Here is an 18,768-nt window from a genome sequence, read left to right on the forward strand (position 1 = left end):
ATGGAACATGGAACATTGACCGTGGAGCATGGAACATGGACCATGGAACATGGAACATGGAACATAGAACATGGAACATAGAACATAGAACATGGAACATGGAACATGGAACATGGAACATGGAACATGGAACATGGAACATGAAACAAGGAACATGGAACATAGAAATTGGAACATGGAACATAGAGCATGGAACATGGAACATGGAACAAGGAACACAGAACATGGAACAAGGAACATGGAACATGGAACAAGGACAATGGAACTTGGAACATAGAACATGGAGCATGGAACATGGAACATAGAACATGGAACATGGAACATAGATATTGGAACATAGAACATGGAACCTGGAACATGGAACATAGAACATAAGAACATGGAAAATAGAGCATGGAACATGGAACATGGAACAAGGAACACAGAACATGGAACAAGGAACATGGAACAAGGAACATGGAACTTGGAACATGGAACAAAGATCAGGGAACATAGAGCATGTAACATAGGACATGGAACATGGAACATGGAACATGGAACATGGAACATTGACCATGGAGCATGGAACATGGACCATGGAACATGGACCATGGAACATGGAACATTGAACATGGAACATGGAACATGGAACATGGAACATGGAACATGGAACATGGACCATAGATCATGGAACATGGAACATGGAACATGGAACATGGAACATGGAACATGGAACATGAAACATTGAACATGGAACATGGAACATAGAACATAGAACATGGAACATGGAACATGAAACATGGAACATGGAACATGGAACATGGAACATGGAACATGGAACAAGGAACATGGAACATAGAACATGGAACATAGAACAAGGAGAAAGGGCATTGACCGTGGAACATGGAACAAGGAACATGGAATATGGAACAAGGAACATGGAACATACAGCATGGAACATGGAACATAGAACATGGAACATGGAACATGAAACATGGAACATGGAACATGGAACATGGAACAAGGAACATGGAACATAGAACATGGAACATAGAGCATGGAACATGGAACACGGAACAAGGTACACAGAAAATGGAACAAGGAACATGGAACATGGAACAAGGAACATGGAACATAGAACATGGAACATGGAACATAGAGATTGGAACATTGAACGTGGAACAAGGAACACAGAACATGGAACAAGGAACATGGAACAAGGAACAAGGTACACAGAAAATGAAACAAGGAACATAGAACATGGAGCATGGAACATGGAACATAGAACATGGAACATGGAACATAGAGATTGGAACATGGAACGTGGAACAAGGAACACAGAACATGGAACATGGAACAAGGAACATGGAACTTGGAACATAGAACATGGAGCATGGAACATGGAACATAGAACATGGAACATGGAACATAGAGATTGGAACATAGAACATGGAACCTGGAACATGGAACATGGAACATAGAGCATGGAACATGGAACATGGAACAAGGAACAAGGAACATGGAACATGGAACATGGAACATGGAACATGGAACATGGAACATGGAACATGGAACATGGACCACGGAACATGGAACATGGACCATGGAACATGGAACATGGAACATGGAACTTGGAACATGGAACATGGAACATGGAACATGGAACATGGAACATGGGACATGGAACATGGGACATGGACCATTGAACATGGAACATGGAACATTGACCATGGAACATGGAACATGGAACATGGAACATTGACCATGAAACATGGAACATGGAACATGGACCATGGAACATAGAACATGGACCATGGAACATGGAGCATGGACCATGGAACATGGAACATGGAACATGGACCATGGAACATGGAACATAGAACATAGAACATGGAACATGGAACATGCGACATGGAACATGCAACATGGAATATGGACCATTGAACATGGAACATTGAACATGGAACATGGAACATGGAACATGGAACATGGAACATGGAACATGGAACATGGAACATGGAACATGGAACATGGAACAAGGAACATGGAACATAGAGCATGGAACATGGAACATGGAACATGGAACATGGAACATGAAACATGGAACATGGAACATGGAACATGGAACAAGGAACATAGAACATGGAACATGGAACATAGAGCATGGAACATGGAACATGGAACAAGGAACACAGAACATGGAACAAGGAACATGGAACATGTAAACAAGGAACATGGAACTTGGAACATAGAACATGGAGCATGGAACATGGAACATAGAACATGGAACATGGAACATGGAACATGGAACAAGGAACATGGAAAATAGAACATGGAACATGGAACATAGAGCATGGAACATGGAACATCGAACATTGAACATAGAACGTGCAACAAGGAACATAGAACATGGAACAAGGAACATGGAATATGGAGCATGGAACATGGAACATGGAACATGGACCATGGAACATGGACCATGGAACATGGAACATGGATTATAAAACATGGAACATGGAACATGGAACATGGAACATTTAACATGGAACATGGAACATGGAACATGCAACATGGAACATGGAACAAGGACCATTGAACATGGAACATGGAACATGGAACATTGACCATGGAACATGGAAAATGGAACATGGAACATGGAACATGGAACATGGAACATGGAACATGGAACATGGAACATGGAACATGGAACATGGAACATGGAACATGGAACATGGAACATGGAACATGGAACATGGGACATGGAACATGGAACATGGAACATGGAACATGCAACATGGAATATGGAACATGGACCATTGAACATGAAACATGGAACACGGAACATGGAACATGGAACATGGAACATGGAACATGGAACATTGAACATAAAACATGGAACATGGAACATAGAGCATGGAACATAGAACATGGAACATAGAACATAGAGCATTGACCATAGGACATGGAACATGGAACATGGAACATGGAACATGGAACATGGAACATGGAACATGGAACAAGAAACACGGAACAGAGAACAAGGAGAAAGAGCATTGACCAATATGGAACATGGAACAAGGAACATGGAACATGGAACAAGGAACATGGAACATAGAACATGGAACATAGAACATAGAACATGGAACATGGAACATGGAACATGGAACATGGAACATGGAACATGGAACATGAAACAAGGAACATGGAACATAGAAATTGGAACATGGAACATAGAGCATGGAACATGGAACATGGAACAAGGAACACAGAACATGGAACAAGGAACATGGAACATGGAACAAGGACAATGGAACTTGGAACATAGAACATGGAGCATGGAACATGGAACATAGAACATGGAACATGGAACATAGATATTGGAACATAGAACATGGAACCTGGAACATGGAACATAGAACATAAGAACATGGAAAATAGAGCATGGAACATGGAACATGGAACAAGGAACACAGAACATGGAACAAGGAACATGGAACAAGGAACATGGAACTTGGAACATGGAACAAAGATCAGGGAACATAGAGCATGTAACATAGGACATGGAACATGGAACATGGAACATGGAACATGGAACATTGACCATGGAGCATGGAACATGGACCATGGAACATGGACCATGGAACATGGAACATTGAACATGGAACATGGAACATGGAACATGGAACATGGAACATGGAACATGGACCATAGATCATGGAACATGGAACATGGAACATGGAACATGGAACATGGAACATGAAACATTGAACATGGAACATGGAACATAGAACATAGAACATGGAACATGGAACATGAAACATGGAACATGGAACATGGAACATGGAACATGGAACATGGAACAAGGAACATGGAACATAGAACATGGAACATAGAACAAGGAGAAAGGGCATTGACCGTGGAACATGGAACAAGGAACATGGAATATGGAACAAGGAACATGGAACATACAGCATGGAACATGGAACATAGAACATGGAACATGGAACATGAAACATGGAACATGGAACATGGAACATGGAACAAGGAACATGGAACATAGAACATGGAACATAGAGCATGGAACATGGAACACGGAACAAGGTACACAGAAAATGGAACAAGGAACATGGAACATGGAACAAGGAACATGGAACATAGAACATGGAACATGGAACATAGAGATTGGAACATTGAACGTGGAACAAGGAACACAGAACATGGAACAAGGAACATGGAACAAGGAACAAGGTACACAGAAAATGAAACAAGGAACATAGAACATGGAGCATGGAACATGGAACATAGAACATGGAACATGGAACATAGAGATTGGAACATGGAACGTGGAACAAGGAACACAGAACATGGAACATGGAACAAGGAACATGGAACTTGGAACATAGAACATGGAGCATGGAACATGGAACATAGAACATGGAACATGGAACATAGAGATTGGAACATAGAACATGGAACCTGGAACATGGAACATGGAACATAGAGCATGGAACATGGAACATGGAACAAGGAACAAGGAACATGGAACATGGAACATGGAACATGGAACATGGAACATGGAACATGGAACATGGAACATGGACCACGGAACATGGAACATGGACCATGGAACATGGAACATGGAACATGGAACTTGGAACATGGAACATGGAACATGGAACATGGAACATGGAACATGGGACATGGAACATGGGACATGGACCATTGAACATGGAACATGGAACATTGACCATGGAACATGGAACATGGAACATGGAACATTGACCATGAAACATGGAACATGGAACATGGACCATGGAACATAGAACATGGACCATGGAACATGGAGCATGGACCATGGAACATGGAACATGGAACATGGACCATGGAACATGGAACATAGAACATGGAACATGGAACATGGAACATGCGACATGGAACATGCAACATGGAATATGGACCATTGAACATGGAACATTGAACATGGAACATGGAACATGGAACATGGAACATGGAACATGGAACATGGAACATGGAACATGGAACATGGAACATGGAACAAGGAACATGGAACATAGAGCATGGAACATGGAACATGGAACATGGAACATGGAACATGAAACATGGAACATGGAACATGGAACATGGAACAAGGAACATAGAACATGGAACATGGAACATAGAGCATGGAACATGGAACATGGAACAAGGAACACAGAACATGGAACAAGGAACATGGAACATGTAAACAAGGAACATGGAACTTGGAACATAGAACATGGAGCATGGAACATGGAACATAGAACATGGAACATGGAACATGGAACATGGAACAAGGAACATGGAAAATAGAACATGGAACATGGAACATAGAGCATGGAACATGGAACATCGAACATTGAACATAGAACGTGCAACAAGGAACATAGAACATGGAACAAGGAACATGGAATATGGAGCATGGAACATGGAACATGGAACATGGACCATGGAACATGGACCATGGAACATGGAACATGGATTATAAAACATGGAACATGGAACATGGAACATGGAACATTTAACATGGAACATGGAACATGGAACATGCAACATGGAACATGGAACAAGGACCATTGAACATGGAACATGGAACATGGAACATTGACCATGGAACATGGAAAATGGAACATGGAACATGGAACATGGAACATGGAACATGGAACATGGAACATGGAACATGGAACATGGAACATGGAACATGGAACATGGAACATGGAACATGGAACATGGAACATGGAACATGGGACATGGAACATGGAACATGGAACATGGAACATGCAACATGGAATATGGAACATGGACCATTGAACATGAAACATGGAACACGGAACATGGAACATGGAACATGGAACATGGAACATGGAACATTGAACATAAAACATGGAACATGGAACATAGAGCATGGAACATAGAACATGGAACATAGAACATAGAGCATTGACCATAGGACATGGAACATGGAACATGGAACATGGAACATGGAACATGGAACATGGAACATGGAACAAGAAACACGGAACAGAGAACAAGGAGAAAGAGCATTGACCAATATGGAACATGGAACAAGGAACATGGAACATGGAACAAGGAACATGGAACATAGAACATGGAACATAGAACATAGAACATGGAACATGGAACATGGAACATGGAACATGGAACATGGAACATGGAACATGAAACAAGGAACATGGAACATAGAAATTGGAACATGGAACATAGAGCATGGAACATGGAACATGGAACATGGAACATGGAACAAGAAACACGGAACATAGAACAAGGAGAAAGAGCATTGACCAATATGGAACATGGAACAAGGAACATGGAACATGGAACAAGGAATATGGAACATAGAACATGGAACATCGAACATAGAACATGGAACATGGAACATGGAACATGGAACATGGAACATGGAACATGGAACATGAAACAAGGAACATGGAACATAGAAATTGGAACATGGAACATAGAGCATGGAACATGGAACATGGAACAAGGAACACAGAACATGGAACAAGGAACATGGAACATGGAACAAGGAACATGGAACTTGGAACATGGAACAAAGAACAGGGAACATAGAGCATGGAACATAGGACATGGAACATGGAAAATGGAACATGGAACATGGAACATTGACCGTGGAGCATGGAACATGGACCATGGAACATGGAACATGGAACATAGAACATGGAACATAGAACATAGAACATGGAACATGGAACATGGAACATGGAACATGGAACATGGAACATGGAACATGAAACAAGGAACATGGAACATAGAAATTGGAACATGGAACATAGAGCATGGAACATGGAACATGGAACAAGGAACACAGAACATGGAACAAGGAACATGGAACATGGAACAAGGACAATGGAACTTGGAACATAGAACATGGAGCATGGAACATGGAACATAGAACATGGAACATGGAACATAGATATTGGAACATAGAACATGGAACCTGGAACATGGAACATAGAACATAAGAACATGGAAAATAGAGCATGGAACATGGAACATGGAACAAGGAACACAGAACATGGAACAAGGAACATGGAACAAGGAACATGGAACTTGGAACATGGAACAAAGATCAGGGAACATAGAGCATGTAACATAGGACATGGAACATGGAACATGGAACATGGAACATGGAACATGGAACATGGAACATTGACCATGGAGCATGGAACATGGACCATGGAACATGGACCATGGAACATGGAACATTGAACATGGAACATGGAACATGGAACATGGAACATAGAACATGGAACATGGACCATAGAACATGGAACATGTAACATGGAACATGGAACATAGAACATGGAACATGGAACATGGAACATGGAACATAGAACATGGAACATGGAACATGGAACATGGAACATGGAACATTGAACATGGAACATGGAACATGGAACATGGAACATAGAGCATGAAACATAGAACATGGAACATAGAACATAGAGCATTGACCATAGGACATGGAACATGGAACATGGAACATGGAACATAGGACATGGAACATGGAACATGGAACATGGAACATGGAACATTGACCATGGAACATGGAACATGGAACATGGACCATGGAACATGGAACATGGACCTTGGAACATAGAACATGGACCATGGAACATGGAACATGGAACATGGACCATGGAACATGAAACATGGCCCATGGAACATGGAACATGGAACATGGAACATGGAACATGGAACATGGAACTTGGAACATGGAACTTGGAACATGGAACATGGAACATGAAACATTGAACATAGAACATGGAACATAGAGCATGGAACATAGAACATGGAACATAGAACATAGAGCATTGACCATAGGACATGAAACATGGAACATGGAACATGGAACATGGAACATGGAACATGGAACATAAAACATGAAACTTGGAACAAAGAACAGGGAACATAGAACATAGAGCATGGAACATAGGACATGGAACATGGAACATGGAACATGGAACATGGAACATGGAACATGGAACATTGACCATGGAACATGGAACATGGAACATGGACCATGGAACATGGAACATGGACCATGGAACATAGAACATGGACCATGGAACATGGAACATGGAACATGGACCATGGAACATGAAACATGGCCCATGGAACATGGAACATGGAACATGGAACATGGAACATGGAACATGGAACTTGGAACATGGAACATGCAACATGGAACATGGAACATGGCCCATAGATCATGGAACATGGAACATGGAACTTGGAACATGGAACATGGAACATGAAACATTGAACATAGAACATGGAACATAGAGGATGGAACATAGAACATGGATCATAGAACATAGAGCATTGACCATAGGACATGGAACATGGAACATGGAACATGGAACATGGAACATGGAACATGGAACATGGAACATGGAACATGGAACATCGAACAAGAAACACGGAACATAGAACAAGGACAAAGAGCATTGACCATGGAAAATGGAACAAGGAACATGGAACATGGAACAAGGAACATGGAACAAAGAACAGGGAACATAGGGCATGGAACATAGAACATGGAACATGGAACATGGAACATGAAACATGGAACATGGAACATTGACCATGGAGCATGGAACATGGACCATGGAACATGGAACATGGAACATAGAACATAGAACATGGAACATGGAACATGAAACATGGAACATAAAACATGGAACATAGAACATAGAGCATTGACCATAGGATATGGAACATGGAACATGGAACATGGAACATGGAACATGGAACAAGAAACACGGAACATAGAACAAGGAGAAAGAGCATTGACCAATATGGAACATGGAACAAGGAACATGGAACATGGAACAATGAACATGGAACATGGAACAAGGAACATGGAACATAGAGCATGGAACATGGAACATAGAACATGGAACATGGAACATGGAACATGGAACATGGAACATGGAACATGGAACATGGAACATGGAACATGGAAAATGGAACATGGAACATGGAACAAGGAACAGGGAACATAGGACATGGAACATGGAACATAGAGCATGGAACATGGAACATGGAACAAGGAACACAGAACATGGAACAAGGAACATGGAACATGGAACAAGGAACATGGAACAAGGAACATGGAACAAGGAACATGGAACATAGAACATGGAACATGGAACATAGAGCATGGAACATGGAACATCGAACATTGAACATAGAACGTGCAACAAGGAACATAGAACATGGAACAAGGAACATGGAATATGGAGCATGGAACATGGAACATGGAACATGGACCATGGAACATGGACCATGGAACATGGAACATGGATTATAAAACATGGAACATGGAACATGGAACATGGAACATTTAACATGGAACATGGAACATGGAACATGCAACATGGAACATGGAACAAGGACCATTGAACATGGAACAAGAAACACAGAACTTGGAACAAGGAACATAGAGCATTGACCATGGAACATGGAACAAGAAACATGGAACATGGAACATGGAACATGGAACATGGATCAAGGAACATGGAACATAAAACATGAAACATGGAACAAAGAACATGGAACATGGAACATGGAACATGGAACATTGAACATGGAAAATGGAACATGGAACATAGAGCATGGAACATAGAACATAGAGCATTGACCATAGGACATGAAACATGGAACATGGAACATGGAACATGGAACATGGAACATGGAACATAAAACATGAAACTTGGAACAAAGAACAGGGAACATAGAACATAGAGCATGGAACATAGGACATGGAACATGGAACATGGAACATGGAACATGGAACATTGACCATGGAACATGGAACATGGAACATGGACGATGGAACATGGAACATGGACCATGGAACATAGAAAATGGACCATGGAACATGGAACATGGAACATGGACCATGGAACATGAAACATGGCCCATGGAACATGGAACATGGAACATGGAACATGGAACCTGGAACATGGAACTTGGAACATGGAACATGCAACATGGAACATGGAACATGGCCCATAGATCATGGAACATGGAACATGGAACTTAGAACATGGAACATGGAACATGAAACATTGAACATAGAACATGGAACATAGAGCATGGAACATAGAACATGGAACATAGAACATAGAGCATTGACCATAGGACATGGAACATGGAACATGGAACATGGAACATGGACCATGGAACATGGACCATGGAACATGGAACATGGACCATGGAACATAGAACATGGACCATGGAACATGGAACATGGAACATGGACCATGGAACATGAAACATGGCCCATGGAACATGGAACATGGAACATGGAACATAGAACATGGAACATGGAACTTGGAACATGGAACATGCAACATGGAACATGGAACATGGCCCATAGATCATGGAACATGGAACATGGAACTTGGAACATGGAACATGGAACATGAAACATTGAACATAGAACATGGAACATAGAGCATGGAACATAGAACATGGATCATAGAACATAGAGCATTGACCATAGGACATGGAACATGGAACATGGAACATAGAACATGGAACATGGAACATGGAACATGGAACATGGAACATGGAACATGGAACATGGAACATGGAACATGGAACATGGAACATGGAACATGGAACATGGAACATGGAACATGGAACATCGAACAAGAAACACGGAACATAGAACAAGGACAAAGAGCATTGACCATGGAACATGGAACAAGGAACATGGAACATGGAACAAGGAACATGGAACAAAGAACAGGGAACATAGAGCATGGAACATAGAACATGGAACATGGAACATGGAACATGAAACATGGAACATGGAACATTGACCATGGAGCATGGAACATGGACCATGGAACATGGAACATGGAACATAGAACATAGAACATGGAACATGGAACATGAAACATGGAACATAAAACATGGAACATAGAACATAGAGCATTGACCATAGGATATGGAACATGGAACATGGAACATAGAACATGGAACAAGGAACATAGAACATGGAACAAGGAACATGGAATATGGAGCATGGAACATGGAACATGGAACATGGACCATGGAACATGGACCATGGAACATGGAACATGGATTATAAAACATGGAACATGGAACATGGAACATTTAACATGGAACATGGAACATGGAACATGCAACATGGAACATGGAACAAGGACCATTGAACATGGAACAAGAAACACAGAACTTGGAACAAGGAACATAGAGCATTGACCATGGAACATGGAACAAGAAACATGGAACATGGAACATGGAACATGGAACATGGATCAAGGAACATGGAACATAAAACATGAAACATGGAACAAAGAACATGGAACATGGAACATGGAACATGGAACATTGAACATGGAAAATGGAACATGGAACATAGAGCATGGAACATAGAACATAGAGCATTGACCATAGGACATGAAACATAGAACATGGAACATGGAACATGGAACATGGAACATGGAACATGGAACATAAAACATGAAACTTGGAACAAAGAACAGGGAACATAGAACATAGAGCATGGAACATAGGACATGGAACATGGAACATGGAACATGGAACATGGAACATTGACCATGGAACATGGAACATGGAACATGGACGATGGAACATGGAACATGGACCATGGAACATAGAAAATGGACCATGGAACATGGAACATGGAACATGGACCATGAAACATGAAACATGGCCCATGGAACATGGAACATGGAACATGGAACATGGAACCTGGAACATGGAACTTGGAACATGGAACATGCAACATGGAACATGGAACATGGCCCATAGATCATGGAACATGGAACATGGAACTTGGAACATGGAACATGGAACATGAAACATTGAACATAGAACATGGAACATAGAGCATGGAACATAGAACATGGAACATAGAACATAGAGCATTGAACATAGGACATGGAACATGGAACATGGAACATGGAACATGGAACATGGAACATGGAACATGGAACATGGAACATGGAACATGGAACATGGAACATGGAACATCGAACAAGAAACACGGAACATAGAACAAGGACAAAGAGCATTGACCATGGAACATGGAACAAGGAACATGGAACATGGAACAAGGAACATGGAACAAAGAACAGGGAACATAGAGCATGGAACATAGAACATGGAACATGGAACATGGAACATGGAACATGGAACATGGAACATTGACCATGGAGCATGGAACATGGACCATGGAACATGGAACATGGAACATAGAACATAGAACATGGAACATGGAACATGAAACATGGAACATAAAACATGGAACATAGAACATAGAGCATTGACCATAGGATATAAAACATGGAACATGGAACATGGAACATGGAACATGGAACAAGAAACACGGAACATAGAACAAGAAGAAAGAGCATTGACCAATATGGAACATGGAACAAGGAACATGGAACATGGAACAAGGAACATGGAACATGGAACAAGGAACATGGAACATAGAGCATGGAACATGGAACATAGAACATGGAACATGGAACATGGAACATGGAACATGGAACATGGAACATGGAACATGGAAAATGGAACATGGAACATGGAACAAGGAACATGGAACATGGAACATGGAACAAGGAACATGGAAAATAGAACATGGAACATGGAACATAGAGCATGGAACATGGAACATCGAACATTGAACATAGAACGTGCAACAAGGAACATAGAACATGGAACAAGGAACATGGAATATGGAGCATGGAACATGGAACATGGAACATGGACCATGGAACATGGACCATGGAACATGGAACATGGATTATAAAACATGGAACATGGAACATGGAACATGGAACATTTAACATGGAACATGGAACATGGAACATGCAACATGGAACATGGAACAAGGACCATTGAACATGGAACATGGAACATGGAACATTGACCATGGAACATGGAAAATGGAACATGGAACATGGAACATGGAACATGGAACATGGAACATGGAACATGGAACATGGAACATGGAACATGGAACATGGAACATGGAACATGGAACATGGAACATGGAACATGGAACATGGAACATGGGACATGGAACATGGAACATGGAACATGGAACATGCAACATGGAATATGGAACATGGACCATTGAACATGAAACATGGAACACGGAACATGGAACATGGAACATGGAACATGGAACATGGAACATTGAACATAAAACATGGAACATGGAACATAGAGCATGGAACATAGAACATGGAACATAGAACATAGAGCATTGACCATAGGACATGGAACATGGAACATGGAACATGGAACATGGAACATGGAACATGGAACAAGAAACACGGAACAGAGAACAAGGAGAAAGAGCATTGACCAATATGGAACATGGAACAAGGAACATGGAACATGGAACAAGGAACATGGAACATAGAACATGGAACATAGAACATAGAACATGGAACATGGAACATGGAACATGGAACATGGAACATGGAACATGGAACATGAAACAAGGAACATGGAACATAGAAATTGGAACATGGAACATAGAGCATGGAACATGGAACATGGAACATGGAACATGGAACAAGAAACACGGAACATAGAACAAGGAGAAAGAGCATTGACCAATATGGAACATGGAACAAGGAACATGGAACATGGAACAAGGAATATGGAACATAGAACATGGAACATCGAACATAGAACATGGAACATGGAACATGGAACATGGAACATGGAACATGGAACATGGAACATGAAACAAGGAACATGGAACATAGAAATTGGAACATGGAACATAGAGCATGGAACATGGAACATGGAACAAGGAACACAGAACATGGAACAAGGAACATGGAACATGGAACAAGGAACATGGAACTTGGAACATGGAACAAAGAACAGGGAACATAGAGCATGGAACATAGGACATGGAACATGGAAAATGGAACATGGAACATGGAACATTGACCGTGGAGCATGGAACATGGACCATGGAACATGGAACATGGAACATAGAACATGGAACATAGAACATAGAACATGGAACATGGAACATGGAACATGGAACATGGAACATGGAACATGGAACATGGAACATGAAACAAGGAACATGGAACATAGAAATTGGAACATGGAACATAGAGCATGGAACATGGAACATGGAACAAGGAACACAGAACATGGAACAAGGAACATTGAACATGGAACAAGGACAATGGAACTTGGAACATAGAACATGGAGCATGGAACATGGAACATAGAACATGGAACATGGAACATAGATATTGGAACATAGAACATGGAACCTGGAACATGGAACATAGAACATAAGAACATGGAAAATAGAGCATGGAACATGGAACATGGAACAAGCAACACAGAACATGGAACAAGGAACATGGAACAAGGAACATGGAACTTGGAACATGGAACAAAGATCAGGGAACATAGAGCATGTAACATAGGACATGGAACATGGAACATGGAACATGGAACATGGAACATGGAACATTGACCATGGAGCATGGAACATGGACCATGGAACATGGACCATGGAACATGGAACATTGAACATGGAACATGGAACATGGAACATGGAACATAGAACATGGAACATGGACCATAGAACATGGAACATGTAACATGGAACATGGAACATAGAACATGGAACATGGAACATGGAACATGGAACATAGAACATGGAACATGGAACATGGAACATGGAACATGGAACATTGAACATGGAACATGGAACATGGAACATGGAACATAGAGCATGAAACATAGAACATGGAACATAGAACATAGAGCATTGACCATAGGACATGGAACATGGAACATGGAACATGGAACATAGGACATGGAACATGGAACATGGAACATGGAACATGGAACATTGACCATGGAACATGGAACATGGAACATGGACCATGGAACATGGAACATGGACCTTGGAACATAGAACATGGACCATGGAACATGGAACATGGAACATGGACCATGGAACATGAAACATGGCCCATGGAACATGGAACATGGAACATGGAACATGGAACATGGAACATGGAACTTGGAACATGGAACTTGGAACATGGAACATGGAACATGAAACATTGAACATAGAACATGGAACATAGAGCATGGAACATAGAACATGGAACATAGAACATAGAGCATTGACCATAGGACATGAAACATGGAACATGGAACATGGAACATGGAACATGGAACATGGAACATAAAACATGAAACTTGGAACAAAGAACAGGGAACATAGAACATAGAGCATGGAACATAGGACATGGAACATGGAACATGGAACATGGAACATGGAACATGGAACATGGAACATTGACCATGGAACATGGAACATGGAACATGGACCATGGAACATGGAACATGGACCATGGAACATAGAACATGGACCATGGAACATGGAACATGGAACATGGACCATGGAACATGAAACATGGCCCATGGAACATGGAACATGGAACATGGAACATGGAACATGGAACTTGGAACATGGAACATGCAACATGGAACATGGAACATGGCCCATAGATCATGGAACATGGAACATGGAACTTGGAACATGGAACATGGAACATGAAACATTGAACATAGAACATGGAACATAGAGGATGGAACATAGAACATGGATCATAGAACATAGAGCATTGACCATAGGACATGGAACATGGAACATGGAACATGGAACATGGAACATGGAACATGGAACATGGAACATGGAACATGGAACATGGAACATGGAACATGGAACATGGAACATCGAACAAGAAACACGGAACATAGAACAAGGACAAAGAGCATTGACCATGGAAAATGGAACAAGGAACATGGAACATGGAACAAGGAACATGGAACAAAGAACAGGGAACATAGAGCATGGAACATAGAACATGGAACATGGAACATGGAACATGAAACATGGAACATGGAACATTGACCATGGAGCATGGAACATGGACCATGGAACATGGAACATGGAACATAGAACATAGAACATGGAACATGGAACATGAAACATGGAACATAAAACATGGAACATAGAACATAGAGCATTGACCATAGGATATGGAACATGGAACATGGAACATGGAACATGGAACATGGAACAAGAAACACGGAACATAGAACAAGGAGAAAGAGCATTGACCAATATGGAACATGGAACAAGGAACATGGAACATGGAACAATGAACATGGAACATGGAACAAGGAACATGGAACATAGAGCATGGAACATGGAACATAGAACATGGAACATGGAACATGGAACATGGAACATGGAACATGGAACATGGAACATGGAACATGGAACATGGAAAATGGAACATGGAACATGGAACAAGGAACAGGGAACATAGGACATGGAACATGGAACATAGAGCATGGAACATGGAACATGGAACAAGGAACACAGAACATGGAACAAGGAACATGGAACATGGAACAAGGAACATGGAACAAGGAACATGGAACAAGGAACATGGAACATAGAACATGGAACATGGAACATAGAGCATGGAACATGGAACATCGAACATTGAACATAGAACGTGCAACAAGGAACATAGAACATGGAACAAGGAACATGGAATATGGAGCATGGAACATGGAACATGGAACATGGACCATGGAACATGGACCATGGAACATGGAACATGGATTATAAAACATGGAACATGGAACATGGAACATGGAACATTTAACATGGAACATGGAACATGGAACATGCAACATGGAACATGGAACAAGGACCATTGAACATGGAACAAGAAACACAGAACTTGGAACAAGGAACATAGAGCATTGACCATGGAACATGGAACAAGAAACATGGAACATGGAACATGGAACATGGAACATGGATCAAGGAACATGGAACATAAAACATGAAACATGGAACAAAGAACATGGAACATGGAACATGGAACATGGAACATTGAACATGGAAAATGGAACATGGAACATAGAGCATGGAACATAGAACATAGAGCATTGACCATAGGACATGAAACATGGAACATGGAACATGGAACATGGAACATGGAACATGGAACATAAAACATGAAACTTGGAACAAAGAACAGGGAACATAGAACATAGAGCATGGAACATAGGACATGGAACATGGAACATGGAACATGGAACATGGAACATTGACCATGGAACATGGAACATGGAACATGGACGATGGAACATGGAACATGGACCATGGAACATAGAAAATGGACCATGGAACATGGAACATGGAACATGGACCATGGAACATGAAACATGGCCCATGGAACATGGAACATGGAACATGGAACATGGAACCTGGAACATGGAACTTGGAACATGGAACATGCAACATGGAACATGGAACATGGCCCATAGATCATGGAACATGGAACATGGAACTTAGAACATGGAACATGGAACATGAAACATTGAACATAGAACATGGAACATAGAGCATGGAACATAGAACATGGAACATAGAACATAGAGCATTGACCATAGGACATGGAACATGGAACATGGAACATGGAACATGGACCATGGAACATGGACCATGGAACATGGAACATGGACCATGGAACATAGAACATGGACCATGGAACATGGAACATGGAACATGGACCATGGAACATGAAACATGGCCCATGGAACATGGAACATGGAACATGGAACATAGAACATGGAACATGGAACTTGGAACATGGAACATGCAACATGGAACATGGAACATGGCCCATAGATCATGGAACATGGAACATGGAACTTGGAACATGGAACATGGAACATGAAACATTGAACATAGAACATGGAACATAGAGCATGGAACATAGAACATGGATCATAGAACATAGAGCATTGACCATAGGACATGGAACATGGAACATGGAACATAGAACATGGAACATGGAACATGGAACATGGAACATGGAACATGGAACATGGAACATGGAACATGGAACATGGAACATGGAACATGGAACATGGAACATGGAACATGGAACATGGAACATCGAACAAGAAACACGGAACATAGAACAAGGACAAAGAGCATTGACCATGGAACATGGAACAAGGAACATGGAACATGGAACAAGGAACATGGAACAAAGAACAGGGAACATAGAGCATGGAACATAGAACATGGAACATGGAACATGGAACATGAAACATGGAACATGGAACATTGACCATGGAGCATGGAACATGGACCATGGAACATGGAACATGGAACATAGAACATAAAACATGGAACATGGAACATGAAACATGGAACATAAAACATGGAACATAGAACATAGAGCATTGACCATAGGATATGGAACATGGAACATGGAACATGGAACATGGAACATGGAACAAGAAACACGGAACATAGAACAAGGAGAAAGAGCATTGACCAATATGGAACATGGAACAAGGAACATGGAACATGGAACAAGGAACATGGAACATGGAACAAGGAACATGGAACATAGAGCATGGAACATGGAACATAGAACATGGAACATGGAACATGGAACATGGAACATGGAACATGGAACATGGAACATGGAAAATGGAACATGGAACATGGAACAAGGAACAGGGAACATAGGACATGGAACATGGAACATAGAGCATGGAACATGGAACATGGAACAAGGAACACAGAACATGGAACAAGGA

Source organism: Macrosteles quadrilineatus, unplaced genomic scaffold, assembly GCF_028750875.1.
Source record: "Macrosteles quadrilineatus isolate MER2022 unplaced genomic scaffold, UCM_ALF_1.0 Scaffold_8__2_contigs__length_117827958, whole genome shotgun sequence".
Classification (NCBI taxonomy): domain Eukaryota; kingdom Metazoa; phylum Arthropoda; class Insecta; order Hemiptera; family Cicadellidae; genus Macrosteles; species Macrosteles quadrilineatus.